A 7000-nucleotide genomic window follows, 5' to 3' on the forward strand; every position below is an offset into this window, starting at 1 on the left:
CCACTTCTCTGCAGCCTGACAGGCATGACCATCTCTCGGAATTGGTCTGATGAAGCTGCTGACCCCCAGAGACCCAGAGGATGAAGGTGAGAACCAGAAATAGAACGTGAAATGCATTCGGGTGGAGGGGAAGGGGACGATGAGCTTCCCATTCCATCGGAATGTTGACGGTGAAGTTGATGGCAGAAGACGCGAATTCCTGGGAGTGGAGAGAGCTGGGGCTGAGTGTGATGGAGACCACGGCGTGGCCAGGGGGCAGCTGTGCCAAAGCACATTGGAGGATGTCCCACCCCACCTCCCACCAGAGGGAGGCAGCAGGGCTATACCTCTCACTGAACCCAGGGACGTCCCGTGTGGCAGCTGCAAATCATTAGAGTTCAGTTTCCAAGCGTCGACTGAAAAAAATGTACAACATGAGAGTCGTGAGCTAAGTTTCATCTGGGGGAAAATGAGGACTGCAGCCAAGGAGATGGCCCCTCAGATAGCTCTGAGAAACTGTTCCAAAGAGGCAAGGGGGCAGGACAGTATATATGTGATTTTGGTGAAGGGGGTACATGTAATCAAGTGCATATTTTTCTAGAAGGTCTCTACTTGTCTGGTGAAGCTTTCTGCTAGTCATAAGGAATAGTCATCACCGTGAAAGATTTTAGTGCTTTTCTAGAAATGGGGAGATACAAGAATGGGGCCCATAAAATTGGCTCCTGAAAATATGAGTATTTGAAGACCTGGCCTGCCAGTTTCTCCCCCAAGCACAGAGTGCTTTGTTTCTGCTTTCCACCCAAACTCCTTCTCAGGGGATATTGAAGGTCAGCAGCTGCAGCAGCATGTGACATAATCCTTGTAGAAGAAGATGGCAAGTGCCAATTGGTAGTTGACACAAGTAAGGGATGGACCTGATGGGAGGTTTGCGGACAGGTCTTAAAAGTTTACATCATCCCATCTGTACACTTTTGTCCCCAGTTCTTCACTCACTTCCTCGGGCTCAGCCTCTAGGCATCTCAATCCAGGACTGAGCTGCTGGGTTCCCATTGTTCCAGGAGGTCCCACCCTCCCTGCCCTCCAGCCCCCAAAGTCAGTGAGCCAGTGAGGTAGGCTGGGTGCAGAGATCCTCTGGCCTCTGAAGAACCAGATCAGCATGTCAGAATTGGTCAAAAAACTATCTAGAAATGCTCACCCTGGGTTGCAAACATCACTCATCAGGACCACCTCATCCCCACATCATCAGCTCTGCAAGGAGGAGGCTCACTGCAGTCCTGTCCCTTCCGACAGTCATGGCAGCTGTGTGGCCACACTGGCTGACTCCTGCTGGTTTCCTTTCTTGTCCCTCTGAGCTCTCTGGAAAGGGGGCTGATGCTCTCTCTTGTCCAGGGAATAAGAATGCTGATAATAGCGGATCCTTTTCCAGGGGATTCCCAACCCAGGGATCAAACTCAGGTCTCCCAGATTCTTTACCATCTGAGCCACCAAGGAAGCCCAAGAATACTGGAGTAGGTAGTCTATCCCTTCTCCAGTGGATCTTCCTGACCCAGCAATCAAACCAGGGTCCCCTGCATCGCAGGTGAATTTTTTACCAGCTGAGCTACCAGGGAAGGCTGCTCTAAAAGAGAATGCATGTATGTATATGCACAATTGATCCACTTTGCTGTACACCTGAAACTAACACAAAATTTACAGTGAATCAACACTGTAAATACATCTGTAAATACCCCAGCGGCTTCCCTGGTGGCTCAGTGGTTAAGAATCCACCTGCCAATACAGGAGACATGGGTTCGATTTCTGAGCCGGGAGGATCCCACGTGCCACGGAGCAACTAAGCCCGTGTGCCACAACTATCGAGTCTGTGCTCTAGAGCCTGTGCTCCGCAACAAGAGAGGCCACCATGACAAGAAGCCCGCACACCACAGCCAGAGAGTAGCTCCTGCAGCAACGAAGACCCAGTGCCGCCAAAAATAAATACATAAAATTATTACCAAAAACCATACTCCAGTAAAAATTTTTAAAGGGTGCTAAGAATAACTATTGGGCTTCCCTGGTGGTTCAGACAGCAAAGAACCCACCTGCAATGCAGGAGACCCAGGATCAATCCCTGGGTTAGGAAGATTCCCTGGAGAAGGAAATGACAACCCACTCCAGTATTCTTGCCTGGGAGAATCCCATGGACAGAGGAGCCTGGTGGGCTACAGTCTTTGGGGCTGGTTGCAAAGAGTTGGACACCACTGAGCACTCACGCAGTGCTAGACAAACATTCTATGCTGCAGGATCTCAGGCCACGTCACTCCTCCCAGGCCATCATTCCTCCCTCAGCACTCGTCCACCTGACCCAGTTTCTGATGGTAACTTTTCAGGAATAGCTTCTGGGCAAGCCCCGCATCACCTGGTCAGCCGTCCATCCGCCACACCTGGTATCCCACGGTGCTCAGCAGGGCTGGGGCAGCTGGCAGGTATGACAAGGAGGGTACCCAGAGTCCAGAACCCACCCCCATGTCCCCATCTCCCACCCCTGAGGGTGGGAGGAGTTGGGGGGGTTGCAGCGGAGACACAGATACACACCACAGCGTCCTTCTTCCCAGCCTCCGACCTGGGGGAGAAGAGAGCCTGGCCGCAAGAGCCAAAGGAACAGCTTGCACTGCGGGAGAGGCTGGTGCCAGGAGGGGCTCTGAGTCACCCTGTGACTGCGGCCAGGGCGCAGTGCCAGCCCCTCCGCTAGGCTTCCAGCCCCTCCCCTCTCCTTGCCACCACCCCGCCCCTGCAGACGCTCCTCTCCCACAAGACAACTGAGACCACGCAGGGCAAATCCAGAGGCCCAGGAAGACGGCTCCAACCCTTCTTCAGGCTACTTGGCACTTGGGGAAAAAGAGGCCAACATTTCCTTCCTTAGGTCATCACCTTGTGATGCAGGGGTTGGTCCCTGGCTCCTCTCTTGACCTCAAACACCTGAACACAGCTGACAAGGGACCACGTGGCTTGCCTCCTTGCTTGCTTTCCAGGGGTCCCACCATTCACAGGGCAGAAGCTGCACTTATCAGCCTGGCATCCCCCGTCTCCAGGAACAAGCTCAGACCCGCCTCCTCCAGTCCTATGTCTCACCACTCCCCTTGCTGCTGCTGCTGCTGCTAAGTCGCTTCAGTCGTGTCCAACTTTGTGTGACCTCATAGATGGCAGCCCACCAGGCTCCCCCATCCCTGGGATTCTCCAGGCAAGAACACTGGAGTGAGTTGCCATTTCTTTCTCCAGTGCATAAAAGTGAGAAGTGAAAGTGAAATCGCTCAGTCGTGTCTGACTCTTAGCAACCCCATGGACTGCGGCCCACCAGGGTCCTCTGTCCATGGGATTTTCCAGGCAAGAGTACTGGAATGGGGTGCCATTGCCTTCTTCGACCACTCCCCTTAGGGGACCTCTAGTGTCAGCCAATCCAACTTGCCTCCCAGCTCCCAACCCTTCCCCAAATTCATCCCTTGCTGGGTTTACATGGACAATTCACCCAGACCCCACTCCCAAGCTGACATGCTCCCATGTTTCTCCTTTCCTTCTAAGTCCGACCCATGCTGGGTCATGTGCTACTCTTGCCTCAAGCTTCTTTCCTCAACAGTTCACTCAATGGATGTTTAGGAGGCACCTACTATGTGTCAGGTTCTCTTCTGCATGCTGGAGCACAGTGGGGGAGAAAAAAGACCAGATCCCTGTTGCCGTGGAGCTTATGTGCCAGTGGAAAATTAACAAGTAAGCAGAGAAATAAGACTCCAGTGGGAAATAAGCCCCATAACGAGAATCAAACAGTGTGACATGCTAGACAGGGGGTCTCAGGGGTGGGAGGAACACGAGAAGGCCTTTATGACACTGAAATTGAGTCCTGGATGCTAAGGAGCCAGTCCCACCAGGGCGGAGCAGAAAAGCCTTCTCAGAGGAGAAAACAGCAGTTGTGAAGTGTGCTGTGCCGTGCTAAGTCTCTTCATTCGCATCTGACTCTTTGCAGCTCCATGGACTGACTGTAGCGCACCTCGCTCCTCTGTCCGTGGGTTTCTCCCGGGCAAGAATACTGGAGTGGGTTGCCATTTCCTCCTCCAGGGGGTCTTCCCGACCCAGGGATTGAACCAGTATCTCTTAGGTCTCCTTCACTGGCAGGCAGGTTCTTTACCACTATGCCACCTGAGACCAGCTGTGTGAAGATCTCAAGGCAATACCATTGCTGCTGTGTTTGGGATCCTGCTTTATCTTATTTCCTCTACATCATGTGTGTTACCTGTAAATAGCACCTTATGTGACACCCTGTGCTTCCTCAAGGATAAACAGGCGAAGAACTCGAGTGATTTAACCACCACCCAGTTCTCACGTGACTGATTTCACATTTGCCTATTTTCCTCCCAAATAAACCATGCTCTCCTTGAAGGCGGAAACTGCCTTATATGTCCATGCAACCCCAAGATGCATTGAAATATAATATACACGATCCCACTGGGAACACAGCAGACTGTCACTCCGTGTCCGTGAGCTCCATCTGATTTTACCTGCTGGTTCCCAAGTCAGTGGTCCTTGACCCTGACCACACAGTAAAATCTCTCATGAAGGTTAAACACAAAACCTGTCTCCACCACAGACCAGCGGACTCAGAATCTCTGGTTGGGCTATGTATATAAGGCTCCCAGAGCGGCCTGAGCTGAGAACCTCTGACGGGTTGGCTGTGTACCTTCCTAGAGGGCTGAAGGTGTATCGCTAAACATTCTGATCTGGCCCCTGACCCAGTGCTGATCAGTGTGAACCACGACCTGGGGGCTCACTTTCTCCACCTGCAAGATGAAGGGCTTCCACAAAAGGCCTCTAGACAAGCCCTTGACCATGACCTTGACCTGCCTGTATGCTCCCTCGGCCCAGGGGACACATCTCTGGTCTCAGCCATGGTTCCATGGTGCTTATTCAGTACTTAGCATTATCTGCCTGGTTGGCCACAGGAGGCAGGCACTGTCCATCATTTTCTTTCTGTTAAAATTGATTTTATTTCTTTATTTCTGGCTGGGCCAGGTCTTCGTTGCTGCATGGGGGCTTTCTCTAGCTGCGGAGAGTGGGGCTACTCTCTACTTCCCATGCACAATCTTCTTGCATGATTTCTCTTGTGGAACATGGGTTCCAAGCACACAGGCCCAGTAGTTGGGACTTGCTGACTCTAGGGGGCAAGGGCTTCAGTAGTTGAAGGCGGCACAGGGCTCACTGGCTGTGGAGTATAGGCTCAGCAGTTGTGGCCGATGGGCTTAGTTGCTGCATGGCATGTGGAATCTTCCGGGATGAGGGAGCGAACCCGCCTCCCCTGCACTCACAGGCAGATTCTTATCCACTACACCACCTGGGAAGTCCCGGTCCATCATTTTCTTAACTCTCTTTGGTAAGAAGCCTCTCTCACCCTGTGTCTCCTCTGGGTTTCAGACTTGGTATAAAAAGCTGTCTCTCCAAGAGGCTCTGGTCAAGTCATCGTTGCATAAACCATTAATGGGCTTCCCTAGTGGCTCAGAGGGTAAACAATCTGCCTGCAATGGGAGATCCCTGGGTCAGGAAGATCCCCTGGAGAAGAAAATGGCAACCCACTTCAGTACTCTTGCCTGGAGAATCCCCGTGGACAGAGGAGCCTGGCGGGCTACAGCCCATGGGGTCACAAAGAGGCGGACATGACTGAGTGACTAAACACACACACACATTAAGAGCAGCCACGCTGTCTTAGATGCTGTAGATGCGATCTTGCCTGGAAGCAGAGGGCATGATGAGTCCCCTGTTTTCAGGCAATTTTCAAGGTAAGGTGTGTTGGACCCAGTCTCCCACCCCAAAGGCTGGTGTGTGTTTTCTTTTAAGTCACCATTGCTGCTACTGCTAAGTCGCTTCAGTCGTGTCCGACTCTGTGCGACCCCATAGGTGGCAGCCCACCAGGCCCTGCCGTCCCTGGGATCCTCCAGGCAAGAATACTGGAGTGGGTTGCCATTTCCTTCTCCAATGCATGAAAGTGAAAAGTCAAAGTGAAGTTGCTCAGTTGTGTCCAATTCTTAGTGACCTCATGGACTACATGCAGCCTACCAGGCTCCTCCGTCCATGGGATTTTCCAGACAGGAGTACTGGAGTGGGGTGCCATTGCCTTCACTGAGGGCACAAGCCAGGCAAAAGAGGAAGTTTTCATCACAGGAGAAAGGCCCAGATGGTGCTCATGCGAGGGGGAGGTGCTCCAGCCTGCAGACCGCAGCCCTGCCCCTCCCCCAGCCTCAAGGGCAGCCTGGGAAGAGCCAGATCTTCCGGTCTGAGAATTCAAGTCTGGTGCCTGTCTGAATTTCAAATTTGCAGAGCTAAGGGACAGCTCCTTCTAACAGTCAGACACCACTCATCCTGGAACTCAGCCACTCTTTGCATGACCTTGATCATGCCCCTGGCCTGTGCTGAACCTTGGGTTAGCCATTTGTGACACGGGCCAAAACAAACCCATGTCCAGTTCACTATTCCAAACAGTTAGGGTTATAACTGAACATTTAAATGCTGTGTGCTTAGTCGCTTAGTTTTGTCCGACTCTTTGCGACCCCATGAACTGTAGCCCACCAGGCCCCTCTGTCCATGGGAACTTCTCCAGGCAAGAACACTGGAGTGGGTTGCCATGCCCTCCACCAGGGGATCTTCCCAACCAAGGGATTGAACTCAGGTCTCCTGCATTGCAGGTGGATTCTTTACTGTCTGAGCCACCAAGGAAGCCCAAGAATACTGGAGAAGTTAGCCTATCTCTTCCCCAAGGGATCTTCCTGACCCAGGAATTGAACTGGGGTCTCCTGCATTGCAGGCGGATTCTTTACCAGCTGAGCTACCAAGGAAGCCCTCATTTAAATGCTAAGGATTACCATTTACCACCAGCTTATTTGTGGCTGAGATGGTAAAGAATCTGCCTGCAATGCAGGAGACCAAGGTTCAATCCCTGGGTTGGGGAGATCCACTAGAGAAGGGTATGGCTAACCACTGCAGTATTCTTCCCTAGAGAATCCCA

The sequence above is a fragment of the Bison bison genome, unplaced genomic scaffold, assembly GCF_000754665.1.
Source record: "Bison bison bison isolate TAMUID 2011002044 unplaced genomic scaffold, Bison_UMD1.0 scf7180017864213, whole genome shotgun sequence".
Taxonomy (NCBI): domain Eukaryota; kingdom Metazoa; phylum Chordata; class Mammalia; order Artiodactyla; family Bovidae; genus Bison; species Bison bison.